Source organism: Pelobates fuscus, chromosome 4 (assembly GCF_036172605.1).
Source record: "Pelobates fuscus isolate aPelFus1 chromosome 4, aPelFus1.pri, whole genome shotgun sequence".
In the NCBI taxonomy this organism is placed as follows: domain Eukaryota; kingdom Metazoa; phylum Chordata; class Amphibia; order Anura; family Pelobatidae; genus Pelobates; species Pelobates fuscus.
In genome coordinates this window covers 188,429,338-188,448,873 of record NC_086320.1, presented here as the reverse complement: position 1 = coordinate 188,448,873, position 19,536 = coordinate 188,429,338, and positions in this window count along the sequence as shown.

The window sequence follows — 19,536 nt, the reverse complement described above, 5'->3', positions numbered from 1 at the left end:
CACCCGATTCGCGAACATTTGCGGAAGTTCGCGTTCGCGGTTCGCGACCCGAAAATTTTATGTTCGCGACATCACAAATTATAAAAAGGTTACAAAAAGGTTACACGAGATACATAAAAGAGGAAGTAGTTTCTGCTGTTACGTTCAATATTCAATAATCTATTCTTACAAAATATCACATGTACATTGTGGTTAAGCGCATCCTTTTACATAGAAACTGTTATAGCTTGTGACTTCCTTTAGTTATGTTTTGTAAGCGGTTCTGCAAAAGAGCTTGCTACTACATTTACAAAATAATTCAACTTATACAATACTGACAGATTAATTGTTTAAATTCCTCAATCGTGATTACCACACGGTTGTGGTGTGTTAGGTTTTTGGGTATTTAGTATCTTTTATTGTTTTTTTGTCTTGCAAGAAAAAGGTTCTTACTATGTTTATGTTACGTTTATATTAGGAGGTATCTGTGAATGTAAGTAGACCCCACCCACTGTTGCTGAGTGGGTTTTCTACCCCATTCTTTTGTCTATTCCAGATACAAACATATACCGACACATACACAGATACATACACACTGGCCCACATACAAACATATTCCTACACACAGATACATGCTCATACACACACATACATGTACCTACAAACACACACAAACCTACACATACAAACACAGGATACACACTGGCACACATACACACACTGTCACACACATACACTAAGGCACACACAAAGATACACACTAACACTGACAGATACACATACATACACAAACTCACTGGCATACATACAGATACACATACTGACACAGATACATGCACACACTGGCACACACATACACATACCTACACACTGGCACATGCAGACAGATACACTCACACACACACACACACACACACTAGCACACACACAGCTACACACACTGTCACAAATGCACACTGGCAAACACATACCTAAACATACACTCTGTCACACATACAAATTGTAATTTACATATTGTTAATAACCCCACTGCTTTTATACCTTTTGATTACAGCAAGGTGACTTCCTGGATCTGGCTGCAGCTGATGGGAGTCTGCAGCTGACTGCCTTCAGAGCTCCTGTCACGAACGCACCCTACTTCAAGAGTGTGCGTGACGTAGTTGTGAAGGTGAAAGGGTTAAACTTCACTATTTGTATGCACTAGAAACACAAAAAATATATAAAATCCATCTTAACACCACCCACACTTAACCATAATAATATAAATATTACTATTTTAACGCTGCCACCACCAAGACAATTTATAAATGGGGTGCCTTGGTCCCCGAGGTAACTTAAAAATAAAAACCCACCAAATATAACTTAGCACAATATCTATGTAATTGCAAAATACTAAATTAGTCTCTTCAGGTAACGTGATTCTTTACCAGACAAAGGCAGAACTTAATAAAGGAATATTTATTATGAGAAAAAATAGTCACAGTGCATACAAAAAATAGATAGTAAATTATTTACACCAACAACAGAAAAAAACAAAAAGGATAAAATAACACGTCCTAATCACTTACTTAGGTTTTCAAAGTAAAACTTCTGCCCAGGGGGTCTCTGGCAAGGAAGATGGTGCTCACTCAAATTCAGATTTTGGTCCCAAGCACGTACAAACACATTTCAGAATTATTAGATATATACCCTGTGGATTACCAAGCCTGTCCTAGAGGTGGAGATAAGGCAGACCTATGGAGACAATAAGTGACCACCCCCTTGTGTCTCAGACCAACATCAATCCAAATAGAAGAGAAAGTTTCTATCTCCTCTTTTGGACTTGCCACAGAAATAATAATTGCATTTGTGAATGTGTTAAACATTTTCAATTCCATAGATATGTTATACACCTTACTTGTGACCCAATATAGTGGATATCACAATCCCTTGTCATATGGTTATGCATATCATGTTTAGGCTTGATTAGAAGATTGTGCTTGTCCCACTCTAAATATAATAAAAATGAGGCGTAATCATTATTCTGTGGGCAAGTATTAATGTTTCTTTTGGATACGATACTTGAACACAAAGCTAATGATCATTAACATATCCAAGAATTTAACTCATCAATTAAGAGGTACAGGCCATATGGTTGAAGTAAGTTAGTTTACATTCGAACTAGACATCCGGGCATCTCAAGTGTAGAATTTCACACCTTGCAGAGCCTTTGATTAATCAAAGGATCAATCCATGTTGTAAACCCTTCACATTCCTATACAATTTGCATTACCCCTTCTGTCATCTGACCTCTACCAAGTGGCCAATTCATATATGCACTACACAAATTACATTAAATGGCAATATTCTATTGTGCAACAATGAATTATGCATAATTGGCCTGACAGCTCCTTCCTTCCTCTCTGTGCCTCCTGCTGCTCGCAGCACTCGTGGTCTCTAAGCTGGGAGGAAGTGTCAGATACACTTACCTAAAAACACATACAGTGAGGGAAAAAAAGTATTTGTTCCCCTGCTGATTTTGAATGTTTGCCAACTGAAAAATAAATGATCCGTCTATAATTTTAATGGTAGGTGTATTTTAACAGTGAGAGACAGAATCACAAAAAAAAGAAATCCAGAAAAACACATGACAAAAAAGTTGTAAATTGATTTACATGTCAATGACTGAAATAAGTATTTGATCCCCTATCAATTAACAAGATTTGTGGCTCCCAGGTGTCTTTTATACAGGTAATGAGCTGAGATTAGGGGCACTCTCTTAAAGGGAGTGCTCCTAATCTCAGCTCGTTACTTGTATAAAAGACACCCTGTCCACCCTGCTCAATCAATCAGATTCCAAACTCTCCACCATGGCCAAGACCAAAGAGCTGTCCAAGGATGTCAGGGACAAGATTGTAGACCTACACAAGGCTGGAATGGGCTACAAGACCATCGCCAAGCTGCTTGGTGAGTAGGTGACAACAGCTGGTGCGATTATTCGCAAATGGAAGAAACACAAAATAACTGTCATTCTCCCTCGGTCTGGTGCTCCATGCAAGATCTCATCTCTTGGAGTTTCAATGATCTTGAGAACAGTGAGGAATCAGCCCAGAATTACACGGGAGGATCTTTTTAATGATCTCAAGGCAGCTGGGACCATAGTCACCAAGAAAACAATTGGTTGCACACTACGCCATGAAGGACTGAAATCCTGCAGCGCCCGGAAGGTCCCCCTGCTCAAGAAAGCACATGTACAAGCCCATCTGAAGTTTGCCAATGAACATCTGAATGATTCAGAGGAGAACTGGGTGAAAGTGTTGTTGTCAGATGAGACCAAAATCAAGCTCTTTGGAATCAACTCAACTTGCCATGTTTGGAGGACGTGGAATGCTGCCTATGACCCCAAGAACACCATACCCACCTGTAACAGATCGATAGGCACCCCGACTGGGCACCTCCATTGAAGGATGCTCCTAGCGCTTCCTGAGTGCTCCAAGCACTCTAGCAGACACCACAACCACTGAACCGGAGAAGCATATGAATGCTCTCAAACATATGAATGCTGTAAACAGCTGACCAGGAAAAGCATACAATCAGCTTACACTCCTGGCAATCAGCATACAATCCTATTCCCCCAATAACAAGACGACACTTCGTTTTGAGGTCAAGCAGAACTGACTGTACTGGCAAATACAGCCTCTTTTAGTCACAATCCACAAACATAGTACTGCCCACAGGGTTTTGAAATACAACCAATCAATCCGTACAATACACACAGACACTCCCACACACAATCCTCCCCTCTGCCTGTGATATGATTACTGAACACAATGGGTAATATAATTATCACAGGCAGAGAAATACAGTTTTTACAAAATAGTAATAACTTCCAAAATATACATGCCATTCACATAAAACATTATACATTTTCAGAATCAGCATGCTTGAAATATACACATACTCAAAAATCTGGGCAATCAGTTCAGGGGTTAAAAAGTTAAAGGAAGTCCTTTTTGACCAAATGAAGCATGTTCACAGAGTTCACAGAGTATTCTATCCTGGAGATAATTGGGAAGTAATCCAATTATCTCCAAGGACAGAGGCAAAACTCCACATGGTAGCAAATACAATACAATACATAAAAATATATAACTGTGCAGCTATTGCATAAAACAGGTACATTCAAAATATCCCCAGATAGCTTAGATCTGAGCACACATTATGACTGAATGGCGCTCAGATCACATACATACAGTTTAATTGCCATGGAGCCAAAGTCTTTCACATAGTCTTTCGTTATACGAATGGGCTCCATGGCATAGCTATCTGGGGTAACACTGCTCACATAGGGAAAGTACAGAATGGCCCGGCTTTCGGGTCTTTGCAGGGGAAAATCAAGCATTTCAACATGGGGCCATAGTCACAGGGCAGGAGGCTGGCCATCAGTCTTCTCCAATGCCCAGTGGTGAGGCTGGTTCCGCCACACCACCATCAAACATGGAGGTGGAAATAGTATGCTTTGGGGATGTTTTTCTGCTAAGGGGACAGGACAACTGCACCACATCAAAGGGACGATGGGCAGGGTCATGTTCTGTCAAATCTTGGATGAGGACCTCCTTCCCTCAGCCAAGGCATTAAAAATGGGTCGTGGATAGGTATTCCAGCATGACAATGACCAAAAACACACAATCAAGGCAACAAAAGAGTGGTTAAAGAAGAAGCACATTAAGGTCCTGGAATGGCTTAGCCAGTCCCCAGACCTTAATCCCATAGAAAATCTGTGGAGGGAGCTGAATGTTCGAGTTGCCAAACGTCAGCCTCTAAGCTTTAATGCAACATCTTTGAAAAAACAACATCAATCCAGGAACCTCCAGTTCACCCTGTTAAAAGCATTTTAAGCATCAAAAGCTAAAAAGACATATTGTACTTTTTTTGCGTTTAGATGATATATCATATTTAAAATTGTGCAAGTGTTATCATCCATATCCCCATTTAGTCTTTATGGATAAATTCAGGAATCACTCTTTTAAGCCACAATTTTAGAATAAATAGTAATATCTATTGTAATGGCACCCTGGGCATAAAAGGGGTTAAACACCGTTTAGAGGATATTCCCCTTCCAGATATACACGCAGCTACACCAATCCACCGAACCGGAGAAGCATATGAATGCCATAAACAGCTGAACCGGAACCATCCAAATGCTGTAAACAGCCGAATAGGAAAAACCATATGAATAGGTTTACGCTCCTAGCAGTCAAACTGGAACAGCATACAATAAATCCCCCAAGAACGAGACAAGGCTCCGTTTTGAGGGTCAAGCAGGAACAGACATAGCTGTGGGTTTATTGTTCTTATATACACATTCTTACACATTAATACCACCCACAGGGTTTTGTAAAAAAGCAATAAACACTTACCATACACTTAGACACTCCCACACAAAATCCTTCCCTCTGGCTGTGATACAATTACCTAACACAATGGGTTAATATAATTATCACAGGCAGGAAAATACACAGTTTTACACAATATTCATAACTTTAAAAGTATGCATCACATTAACATACTGAATGGTGCTCAGATCAAATATTTACAGTTCAATTGCCATGGAGCCAAAGTCTTTCACATAGTCTTTCGTTATACGAATGGGCTCCATGGCATAGCTATCTGGGGTATCACTGTTCAAATATGGCAAGTACCGAATGACCCGACTTTCGTGTCTTTGCAGGGGAAAATCAAGCGTTTCAACATGGGACCATAGTCTAAAGGCAGCAGGAAGGCAACCAGGCTCCTCCAATGCACAGTGGCGAGATTGGTCTTGTCACATCTACGTTTATCAGAGAGATAGGGTCATAATTCGAAAGGATGTCAGGGTCCTTCCCTGGCTTGGGAATTGGGAGAATATTGTCCTGTAGTAACTCCTGTGGAATAAATTTGCATTTAACAAAGTTGTTAAAACTCTGCTGTAACAGTGGGGAGACTGCATTTATGAATGTTTTATAAAATATTGCAGTGAAGCCATCTGGCCCAGGAGCTTAAGCAATTTTCAACCATTTTATTGTATTTAATATCGCATTCATGGAAAAAGATTTGTTCAGAAATTCCAATTTCTCTGAGATACATTTTTTTAAAGAAATTCTTTAATTGTGTTACCCTGATCATTGTTTTTAATATCCGCTTTTAGATTGTATAAATAATGGTAAAATGCTCTGAAGCATCTCCAGTTTGTTTACGAGATAGGAGTTGTTTTTTTAACTGACTTGATTTTACTAATATAATTGCTCCCCTCTGATGAGCAACTCATGTGAAACGCGCGCGTCAGTATCTCCTTGTCCAGCACCATAGTTCTCTCTGCTATACATGCAGATAGATAGTTTATGTGCTGCTTTAGCAAGATAATATACTCTATATTATTTTCTGTAACTGTGACAATATCCATGTGATTGTTATTCTATACTGAGTTAGGAGATACCTACTGGTAATTTTTTGTTAGCATTTTTTCTGTTCCATTATATAAAGTTATCATGCAGTCTAATATTGGACCTATGTTGAGACATTTTATATTCTCCTCACACAGTTCCGAATTCAAATTATGCAAGACTGTGAGAGAAAAAAAAAAAGAATTACATATGTTTTTATTAATCTTCTTTTCTAGTTACCAATTAAAAGCTTTCAATTAGCGGTAATTAACGTATTTCTGTTATAATTATTCCACATGAAATGTATAAAACATGCTTGATTAATCGTGTTCAATTATCACACCCTACAATAGAGTTACGAACTACCAATTTTAGCCATGTGTCTTCAAATTTTAATATTAAAACTATTATTTTTCCTGCCCAATGTGGTATATAAAATCAATGACATAATATTTTAAAGTGCAAAATTAATTAAATTCCATATTTGTTACCCTCTTCGGGTGATGCTTGTTATTACCATCAATATCTAAAATTGCTAGAGTGTTTCTCATTACGTGTTAAAAATAATTTTTAATTAAACTTTAAAAGGTTTACATCTGACTAAACATAAATGTGACTAACAGAAAGCATTAATAATACCCTTGTTAGATTTAAAGGCCATCATTAACCTAATAAATTGTCTCCTAATCTCTGTGAAAAGTGAATGAAACTATAAAATCCATTTTACCATTAACCTTACATTTTTATATGCATACACATTTTGTGAATCCTGTAAACTATACTTTCCTTCAATCTGTGCATGATACTCATTTAAATTACTTATTATTCTTCTCTTTGCTCTCACTCCCAATTGGGAATATATATCTCTGGGAGGGGAGCGAGATAAAAATAAAGAGGGGGAAAAAATAAAAAACAAAAAATGTTGTATGTATTTGTATTAATCACCTTTTCCAATTACCAGTTAAAAGCTTTCAATTAGAGCTAACCAAATAGTTTTTCATTATAATTATTCCACATGTAATGTATAAACCGTGCATGGGTTAATCTTATTCTATTATCACACACTACTACTTATAGTGTTACTATCAATTTTAGCTTTGTAACTTCAAATGTTAATATTGAAACTATTATTTTCTCCCTCCTATTGTGGTATATAAATGAGCTATCAGTGACATTATATTTTAAAGTGTAAACATGAAACAAATTCCATACCTGTTTCCCTTTTCAGGTAATGCTTCTTATTAGCATCTATGTCTGAAATAGCTTGTGTTTCTCACTACATGTTATAATAATTGCAATTTAAATATTAGAAAGTTTAACCCCTTAAGGACCAAAGTTCTGGAATAAAGGGGGTTAAGTATGACTAAACAAAAATGTGACTAAGAGCATTAATAATACTAAAGTAACTAAGTATAAAGATGGTCATTATCCTAATAAATCATCTTCTCATATTTATAAAAGTGAATAAAACTATAAGACCTATCATATAGTATACTTCAATCTATACATGAGACTCATTTAAATTACTTATTATTCTTCTCCCCGATTCCAGTCCAAATAAGGAATATATATTACTGTGAGGGGAGAGAGGGAGAAAAAACAACAACAACAAAATGTCAAAAACATGGGTTCCTCTTAAAACCACAAGTTATGAAGTAAGGTCCCATTTGACTAACTGTACTTTTGCTTGCAATGCATCGATGGAACTATATGTATTGGCTTCATATTATATAATTAATTTGGTTAGAAATCCCCATTGATAAGTTATTATATTTTGTCTTAGGATCAATGTTATAAGGATTGTTCCTTGTTTCTTTCATGGTCGTGTGCTTAAGATTAAAATTGTAGATTATGCTAGCTTTAGTGTACCTATGATCTTAATTTTATTAATGACAGGAGGCTTCGTATTTGCTTAAGACTTTCTTTACTTAAGCTTCACAGCAGCACTTTTTTACTTAGTAACAGGGTAACCAATCAGAAAAAAGATAACATGGCATAAAAGTCCCTCCCTGTGACATCACTTCCTCTTTCTGGCTGCGAACAAGTAGGAACAGGAAACTGATAAAGAAGTCCAGATGAGAAATCCAGGATGCCAGACGAGAAAGTTGATGCTTGAGAGGGAACAGGAACGTAAACAAAGATGTCTTCTCGGAGAGCTGAGATGATGCTTGATGGTACAGCAACTAGGCTTGTCCTCTTGAGGGAGCTTTACGCTGAAACGAGAGAGCAGAGTCGAAACCAAGGATTAATCCGTGAATTGGACTTCTAAAATTATGACATCCAGTAATTAGAAATCATATACAATAGCCCACCTCCAACAAAGTGTTAAACTATTCACCATAGAGTGTAACCCTTAGCCCCCCCCTGGGAGAAAATACATTGTGTATTACTCTTATCTTAGATGAACTTACCTACTGAGGTGACTCTAAGGGGGGGAAACGAAAGTGAATGGGTGGGAAATACTCGCCTCCTGTCATTAATAAAATTACGATTATAGGTACACTAAAGCTAGCATAATCTACAATTTTATAACATGACAGGAGGCTTCGTATTTGCTGTTTTAATGCTCCCCAGGAGGGCTAAGGAAGCGTGCACAGCCGGACAAAAATAGAAGTAACGGAACGTATGTTCTCTGGACCAGTCAGCTGAGTGAAGAATGTCCCTAAGTGAGGCTCCAGCGTTGAATGCTCCCGATGCCGCCGCTCCCCTGATGGCGTGGGCCCCGAAGGAAGTTTCGATCCCGGCCAGGGAGAGCAACCACCTAACCCATCTGGCAAGGGTTGTGGTCGATACCGGATTCTGAGGTCGTACGTATGAGACCAATAGTTGGCTGGAGGAGGCGGAACGGAGAGAGGAGGTGAGTAATAAATAACGAGAGAGAAGCGATACTACACACCATTTAGGATGATTAGGAAAAATAAGGGTAAAATACCAAAGAGGAGTTTGATCTTGTCCGTCTGGACATGGAAAAGGTGACACCTTCTGGGGAGAAGTTGATAGCGTCATGGTCAAGTGCTCGACCATCCAACACCCGTCGGAAGGACACTAAGCAAAGTAACGGAGTGAATTTAGCTGAGAGTTGACGGAGGGTCAGATCTTCGTTGTTCGGCCAAGCTTCTAGGAAACGAATCATGACATTAACGTCCCATAGATGGGAGTATTTCGGTGTTGGGGGGCGAGCTAGTTTAATGCCCCGCAATAGTCTACAAACCAACGGGTCCTGGCCAACAGGAGCTCCGTGTAGAGGAACATGGGCTGCTGAGATTGCCGACCGGGCAACATTGATGGAACGGTATGAGCGGCTTAAGTCGTTCAGATATGAGAGGAAATTCAAAATTAACTGTCTAGGGCCTGTAAGGGGATCGGTATTCCATTCCAGGCACCAATTGCACCAAGCACTCCAGGAGGAGAGGTAGCATCTTCTGGTTCCAGGCGCCCAAGAATCCCAGAGGAGTTCCTTAGATTTCTGCAATAATTCTCCGAAATTCCAGGATCCCCTAAAAGAATCCAAGCCACTAATTGGAGGTGGTCTTGAATTATCATCGGATGAGGGTTTCCTTGAGGGTCCTCGAGAATGTTGAGCCATGGAGGTAGAAGGAGGGGATGTTGGCAGGATAGGTCCAGGAGATCTGGGAATCATGCTTGGCCCTGCCAGAGCGGGGTGAGTAGTACCAGCGTGACTTGTCTGCAAATCTGGAGAAGGACTCTCGGGATCATTGCGAAAGGAGGGAAGGCGTAGGCTCCCGTCATCGCCCACTTTTGAAGGAAGGCATCTACTGCCGAGCATTCTGGGTCTGGTAGCCAGCTGAAGAAATGTGGGACTTGAAAATTCGTCCGGGAGGCAAAAGGTCCAGAATAAACGGGCCCCTGAGTTTGGAGATGTGGAAGAAAACTGATTTGTGCAGACGCCAGTCGCTGCCGTCTCTCCAATGTCGGGAGAACCAATCCGCGGTAATGTTCGTCTCCCCCGGGAGATATTCTGCTCGAAGTGTTATGTTGTGTTGGAAACAGAAATTGTAGATGTCCTTTGTCACTTCGGATAGGGTGCGAGATCTGGCTCCTCCCAATATGTTGATGTATTGGACGGCTGAGATGTTGTCCATTCGAAGGAGAATACAGCAATCTGAGAGGTGGTTGGCCAGACTGCGGATTGCAAACGAGCCTGCGATTAACTCCAGACAGTTGATGTGGAGAAAGTGTTCTGCAGCGGTCCATGGTCCCCCGGTGGGAGTTGTATGACAAGTTGCGCCCCAGCCTTGGAGGCTCGCGTCTGATTCCACTACAAAGTCCGGAGTGGGGCCAAAAATTGCTTTGCCGTTCCAGGCAGACATGTGGCGGAGCCAGCAGTAGAGTTCCTCCCTTACCTCGGTAGTGATCGGGACTCTCTGGTCGTATGATGGATGGGTCTGGAGGAATTGAGTCTTCAGGCGTTGCATGGCCCGATAAGGAAGGGGACCTGGGTAGATTGCCTGAATGGAAGCCGAAAGCAGGCCTACAATCCGAGCTAAACCTCGGGGAGGTATATCCTCTTGTCGAAGCGTCTTGCAAAGTTCCTTCCTGATTGCAGTTAACTTGGATTGAGGTAGGCGGAGAACACAGGTGGAGGAGTCTATCCTGAAGCCGAGAAGTTGAATGATTTGGGATGGAACCAGTGAGGATTTCGCCTTGTTGATGACGAATCCCAAGGATTCGATCAATGAGGATGTGTAGCTCGTTTGTGAGTGTAGTCTGGATGCGTCGTCGCAGAGCAGTAAGAGGTCGTCGAGGTAGATTAGGCAGTGAATGCCTCTTGCTCGAAGATGTGCGGTGACTGGCTTGAGAAGTTTGGTGAAGCACCATGGAGCGGAACTCAGGCTGAATGGAAGGCAGGTGAATTGGAAGATCCGGTGGTGCCAAGAAAGCGGAGAAAACGTCGGCTGGATGTATGTACTGGAATGGAGAGGTAAGCCTCCTTGAAGTCGAGTCTGGTGAACCAATCGCTTGGTCGGAGGATGTCTCTGAGGAGATGTATCCCTTCCATTTTGAAGTGCCTGTATATTACGAATGTATTCCACTGGCGAAGGTTGATTACCGGGCGGAATTCCCCTGATTTCTTCTTGACCAAGAAGATGGAACTGAGAAAGCCTTCGTCATATGGAGCTGGTTGAATCGCTCCTTTTGTCAGCAAGGAACGTAGTTCTGAATCGAGGAGGATGCTTTGAGATTTTGACATTATCGGGTAATGGGGAAAACCTGTTTGAGTAGGGAGAGAATAAAACTCTATCCAATAACCCTGAACTGTGTTTAGGGCCCAGGTATCTGAAGACAGCGTCTTCCACATATCTACACAATGTAATAACCTGCCCGCATGATAAACTGTAGCAAGGTGAAAGGTAGGAATTGTGCCTTGTTTAAGGTGGTGTATAAGTTTACATGCTTGTGTAACTCTTTAATATAGGGTTCTCCAAACAATAGACCCTTAGCCTTGGGGCCCAATTCTTTGGTCCCCAGGTCGGTTAGTTTGGCATCCATACGCAGCAGCACTGCTTTTCTACGCTCTGTACAGAGTGATGTATTAGCATTGCCCAGCAGGCAAATGGAGCGTAGTGCCCATTCTCTTATCACAGATGGGTCTAAAGGGCCCTCGTTAGTGAGGGCTTCATCAGCCAGTAGTAGAATTCTTGCCAGGGGCCCCAGGATATCTAACATCTTGTCCTGGGTGAGGCGTAGGCTGTGTTCAATGCCCTTTTAATGGGTCATGGCCAGATCTGGCTAAATATGTGTAGAGCAGTGAATCGAACTCCGGGGTCATAGCGACCTTGTCCGGCAAGGTAGGCCTAGGACATTCAGCTCTTAGGCGCTTGCGGACCTCCCGGTCTAGAGGTCTCCTGATCCAGAAATGGATATATTGGGAGAGCTGATTTGGGAGTGACCATTCAGAAGACCGAGGGTATCTGATTTGACGCGGGTCAAATAGGGGTTGACCTAGTGTATCCATAAAGGTTTCGGCGTTTTCTGAAGGATTCTGTTCGGGTACTGAATCCTCCATTGTGGGGTCTCCCATGAAATATTGAGGGAAAGGTGCTCCTCTGAAAGATGTCATAGGCCAGTCCTCTTCGTCTTCAGAAGAGTGGCCAGCTTGCCATTCATCTAGGATGGCCAAGGGGTGTAAGTCGAAAGAGTCGTCCTCCTCCGACAGAGTAGGTTGTAAGGGATGTTTCTCTTTGGCGTCCGCCTGTTTTGGGCGCTTTGCCGGTTCTTTCCCCTTGCGTTTGAGTGGTTCTGGCCCATCCCCTTTCAAATATCGTTTATTGGGTTTGGAAGGGTTCTTTTTTTGTGGAATCGGAATTATCCGCATCTTCATCAGAAGTCGGGGGCTCAGAAATTTTTTGGATCTTTGGGCTCCATGGGCAGCACCCGAGCCAGGGCCTTTTCTAGTGAAGCGGCAACAGCCGCATTTATAATTGCTTGCAAGTTTTGGTCTTGGTTTGAAGCCTCCATAGCAACAGTGTTGATACTTATGGGCCAGAATAGAATGTATTAGAATAGCATTAGAATGTATTTGAGGCCGTCTAGTATAACACAAAACTTTTCCAAAAAATTATTTTTTATTTTTTTAAAACAGTGCAAGCTGTTATGGGCCAGAATAGAATGTAATAGAATAGCATTAGAATGTATTTGAGGCCGTCTAGTATAACACAAAACTTTTCCAAAAAATTATTTTTTATTTTTTTAAAACAGTGCAAGCTGTAGCTGGGGGTCACCCAGTCTTGATAACCTCCGGGAGTAATTATTTGAAACCCGTGTAGAGGTATGGCGGCACAGACAAAGCGGGCCAATCATGGGCTGTATATTATAACAGCAATCATAAATTATATTTAGGGATTTACCCTCAAAACAATTCACAGTATTAATGTGACTTATATTTGGCTGAATGATATTGGGGGATTCTCCCAACAATAGTATTAAAGTAGTTTAATATGAATTCAAGATGTAATTATTTGGTCCAAGTAGTACATTCAATTCACCACCAGGGGGAGTAGTATAAGCCAGCAGCTCATGAAACTGAAATTACAGAGTGAGGCATCTCTAAGGAGAGTGAAGTAAAACCTACTCTGAGGTAATATTATTGCATGAAATCATGAGATGAAGAATTTGTTATATAAATATATAAATATATAAATCTATGTTGTTTGAAAAATAGATAATATAATACTGCCGCGATGTGCAGTTAAAATGGCCGCCGCGCGGCTATATGGGCGCCGATCGCGGCTCCAAGAAAATGGCCGCCGCGATCGCGCGCATGCGCACAAGGGAGAAAACGGACGTTTGGATCTCGCGGAGGTGCGCGAGATCCAAGATGGCCGCCGTGCGCACTCAGGGTCGCTGGAGGCGTTCTCCACGGCCCAGAAAGCCCGGGAAAACGGGGCAGAATATGCCGACCGCAATCCGGACTGTTAAAGGTTTTTAAAATGTAATAAAATTCATAAAATACATAAAATAGAGACGGAACTGCAAAAAATGACAGTTTAAAAGTGAGACAGCAATAAGAGAATAAGAGAAACTTAGGGGAAAATAAGAAAAGGCAGGAACAAATACCTTAGAAATAAGAAACCAAATATTATAGATAAAAGTATGACAGAAACAGATATGTAAAATATAAAGAATAAAGAATAAACCACAGAAACCCACAGAAAGTAGGAGACAGTGGCACTCTGACCTGTACTGGTGTGAAGCAGCAAAGAAAGAGGAAGTGATGTCACAGGGAGGGACTTTTATGCCATGTTATCTTTTTTTCTGATTGGTTACCCTGTTACTAAGTAAAAAAGTGCTGCTGTGAAGCTTAAGTAAAGAAAGTCTTAAGCAAATACGAAGCCTCCTGTCATGTTATAAAATTTTCAAACCGAATGATGATGTCTCTGGGAGCTGCAATGTCTTTAGGTTTTCTCAATCTATGACACTTCTCCATTGGATGTAGATCATATGGGGATATGTCTGTTATGACGGACCACCTGGCACCCCAACAGGAAGCCTCCTACAATGGATGCTTCCTAGTGTTCACTGAGTACTCAAAGCACTCCACCAGACACCATCAGCACTTCCAGCATTACAGCTTGGTTGGGGTCTCACCATCCCTTTTCACCCTGGACCAAACTCCTGGATCCAGCTTCCAGTGAGAAGACCTCTCCTCCAAGAGAGTATAGCAGGTATAGCTGTGTAGCTCTTACAAGAGCTAGTGATTATAGCAAACCAAAGAACAATCCCAAGAGCAGGGATTATATAGCTTTCCCCTACAAGCACAATCCATCCACTGTGTCTGTGAGATAATTGAACCAATAACTGTACTAATCCAATTATCTCCAGGCACAGAAAACATACATTTTTACAAAACCCCAAAAGTATATTACCAATTTCAAAATGGGTAATTTTGTCCTAGCTTACAACCCCATTTCTTCTTTGAAGCTTGGACTCCAGCAGAGCTATTCTGTAGGGTGTGGGAAGTCACACAGCTGTGTCCCTGCAAGTCTGAGCTCACATCTGCCATATGTCTTGCTTGCCTCTCAGATAGGAATTCATTTGGTATAGCAACGAACAAGCCTTCTAGAAACAGGAAAACCTTGATTCAACCTCATATCCAAAAGAGACATTTGCCTAACCCCATTTATCCTCCAAGCACTAGATCACAAAACATAAACTTTGAAATATACATCCCACACATATAGATACCCCAAAAATAAACCAGGGAAATCACACAAACCAAGTCTTTTCACATGCTTTTTAGCAGGGCCCATAGTCCTGAGGCAGGACGTTAGCAATCATGCTCCTCCAGGAGCTTGTGGCGAGGGCAAATTTGCCACATCTGTTATTGATGAGAAGAGATTTGATAGATAGGTTACCATATGTTGGTTAGTTACACTTTTGTATACTTCTCTTACTCTGGGATTCTTCTGCCTAGATCTATCCTTTAAGTTAGATATTTTGACTTCTAAATAATGTATTTTAGATTTAAGTTGTAGATTTTCAGCTTCTACCTCTGTGGGGTCACTCTGACATTTTGTTATTAAATCCACTTTGTGTGACAATTTATTTTCTATATTCAATACTTTTTAAACTCAGATGTGTTTGCGTCCAAGTCTTTTTTTAAATTATTTTATATATGTTATCCATAAATATAGTTAAGGAATCTTGTGAAAAAGATGATCTTGTTATGTCTTGCTCTCCTTGTGAATTGTCAGTGGCTTGTTGATCTTTACTAGATCTCCTTGAGTTTATTTGGAGTGTTTTAGGGGAGTAAAACATTTACATAGATTTATTTTTTTCAGAGATTTTAGTTATTTCTTTCACTTTTGCCATAATAATAATACAAATAAATATGTCTTTATGTCCCTTCATTTCTTCTTTTGCTTTTATTTCACCTTCTTAGTTTGCTCTTTTATTATCATAACCTTTCTTCTCCTCTATCCTTGCACCTTCCCATTATCTTTGCCGTCCCCGCCGTCTTATGCACTTAAACGCTTGACGGCCATTGAAGTGGGGATACTCACCTGGCATCCCAGTTAGTCCCCCTGCTCCTGTTCCGGCCCTCCTGGGCCATGTGATCGCGAGGTCCTTACGAGGACCCCACGATCACATGGATGGCATAGCCGTCCACAGCAGTGCCAGCAGGGGGAGTGCCTGTAATAATAGGTGGTCCCCCTGCTGCCTGAAAAAAGTAAAAATAAAGATTAAAACAGTGTAAAATAAAATTATATATACTTAGAACAAAAATTTGAATACGTACAACAAGATTACATGGAGCATCACGTTTACAAATGGTTGAGTGGCGCACAGCAACAAAAACCAAGGAGATTCCGTAAAAGGATTGTGCGGCCCAAGATTTATACCATGGATGTCACATCAGGTGAATCAGCATCGGACACGGATGCACAATGTGAAGGTGGAACTTTTTTAGAGAACAGACCCCCCGGTACAACAACAAGGAGCAGAGGCAGAGGCGGAAACGATATAGAACAAGGAGAGGCCACAAGGGGAAGAGCCAATGTCCGTGGGAGCCCCCCACTGAGACGCTAGTACCGGTATTTAATTTATCCCAGAGAACATTACTTAAAGAGGAAATGGAGATCCTACAATTAGGACTATCATTTGTTCCTGGGACAAGTCCAAATTTATTCACCTGGAATGTGGAACTATACAACTTTGGAAGAACGATGCGTTTAAAAGATCACTTCAATAAGCCTTCAACAAACTTGCCCATTCCAGAACAGGCAACTACAAGATTTAGACCAAAATCTAACTTTGATCCACAAAGCAATCGAGCAAGTATCAAAACTTTTTTATCCACTGTCCAGGCGGAATCTGCTAAAGCATTACAACAAACAGGTCAGATACGGAGTAATCTAAGTAAAAAACAATATGCTCTTATCAAGAAATTGGCACAGGATTCGTCTATCATTATACGCCCCGCCGATAAGGGTGGGGGTATAGTCATAATGGACTATGCTAAATACGCTGATGAAATCAAAAGACAACTCAAGGATGGAAATACGTACCAAGTACTTGAAGGGGATCCTACTATCATGATACAGGCAAGAATAGAGGATATATTGAGCATGGAAGTAAGAGCTAATTATATAGACTTGAACTTGTATGCATACCTTATTCAAAAATTTCCCAGAACACCGGTTATGTACACAATACCGAAAATACATAAAGACCAAACCGCACCACCAGGAAGACCCATAGTTTCGGTGGTGGGTGGAGTCCTTGAACCACTGGGGAAGTGGTTGGATGCACAGTTCAAGGAGACAGTTCTAAACCTACATACATGCATAAAGGATACCCCTTCATTGTTACAAGCACTACGACACCTTCATATCGAGGTACAAAATCCAATCCTGATCACTATGGATGTAAGTAGCCTCTATACCATCATCCCACATGATGATGGTATAGAGGCTATGAGAAGAGTCCTGTGTGCCTCATCTACATACAATGGCCCACCGATCGAATTTACCCTGGAGATATTGGAGACAGTATTGAAAAATAATTACTTTAGGTTCGAACAACAGTGGTACATGCAGATCTCAGGCACATCGATGGGGGCCCCGATGGCGCCCATGTATGCGAATACATACATGTATGTATTTGAGGAAGAGCATATACTGAAACCATATGGCCATAATATCATAAGATACTTCCGCTTTATCGATGATGTATTAATTCTATGGAGTGGTACCATGGAACAAGCATGGCAGATGGTTGAATCAATCAATGAGTTACCTACACCAGTAAAGATGACAGCGGAGATAAGCACAGAAAAAGTCAATTTTTTGGATGTGGAACTCTCTGTAATAAACAAGAAAGTTGAGTACTCTCTATATACAAAACCCACGGATCGGAACACGATTTTACATTATACGAGTGCCCATCCGAGAAATTTGAAAAACTCCATCCCTCAAGCCCAGTTTCTCAGAGTAATGAGGAACAATTCGAAAGATGATGTTAGACAACAACAATTGGAACAGATGAGAACCAAATTTGTGGAACGTGGATACGGGGGTACAGTCCTAGATGCAGTCTTGGAAAAAGCACAAGAAAAAGCAACCAAGCCACAGGACGCCTTAAGGAAACCGGCACTGGTCTTTCCCATCACATTTCATAACCAAGCTCATAAAGTTTCGAATGTCATTAAGAAAAATTGGAATATGTTGTCACATGAAGATACATTACCTAAAGAATTTAGAGAACCCCCAAGAATTTGTTTTCGCCGGAACAGAAATTTAAAAGACATGTTAATAAAAACGGATCCTGTCGAAAGTTACATCAAACCCCAGTCGTCACAGATACGAGGATGTGTACGATGCCTAGGATGCGTGACGTGCGGCCATATGGTGCCAGCACGCACATTCTCTCATCCACATAGAAACAAGGTCTACAGGATTAGATATACAATTACATGTAAATCCACGTATATCATATATAAATTATCATGTCCTTGTGGCTTATGCTATGTCGGCAAGACAGAGACACAAATGTGCGAACGGATCAGGGGACACAGGTCCAACATCAGAACGGCTTTCAGGGATGGAGTCACAGACAAACCGGTTGCGAAGCATTTTTTGGAGTACAAACACTCTTTGGCCACTCTTAAATTTGTGGCAATTGACCATGTTCCACTCCCAAGAAGAGGTGGGAATAGAGGCAACATGTTGCTACGCAGGGAGGCGTTTTGGATTTATGAACTGGGCACAGTTGCACCCAGGGGTTTAAATGAGCAGTTATCATATGCCCCATTCATTTGATTTAGATTATATGTTAATCCTCTTGAGTAAAGCTATGTTTTAAAAGTAGAATTATCCCCTATTGCAGCACAATATAGGGCCTTAGATATATGACGTAGTAGGTACCAAATGAGGGAGTTAGGAGATTTGTTTTAACCTAATATGCTTTAGCAAAAGGGAGAGCCGTATCACCTTAGAAACTGTATATAGATAGCACATTGTATCACTTTAATTTTCAAACATGAGCACTTTAATGTACATAAATGCAAGAAGTATCACTTTAAAAGTACGGAAGTAGCACATAGTATCACTTTAATAATCTACGTGAGCACTTTATTGTACATAAACGCAAATAGTATCACTTTAACCCCTTAAGGACACATGACGTGCCTGACACGTCATGATTCCCTTTTATTCCAGAAGTTTGGTCCTTAAGGGGTTAAAGAATTACATATAAATAGCACACGGTATCACTTTAATATGTAATTGTGAGCACTTTAATGTACATAAACACAAGTAGTATCACTTTAAAATGTACATAAGCAGCACAGAGTATCACTTTAACTTTGAGCGTGAGCACTTTATTGTACATAAAAGCAACATAGTATCACTTTAAAGATTTGTACATAAATGACAAATATCACTTCACTACTTAAAGTGAGCTCTGGTATATATATGAGTAGTATCACTAGATAAAGGGAATGCAATTTAAGCATTTGTTCACACAATAGCACAAGCATACATGTGGATGTATATATTAGATTTCTACAAGTACTTTGAAGATATAATTGATCACTATAGGTATTTTTAATATATAGAGGCACTTAGTATCACTTTAAAATTTAATGTTTAGCACCTTGAATGGTTATAGTTGTAAGATTGTGAATAGGTACTTC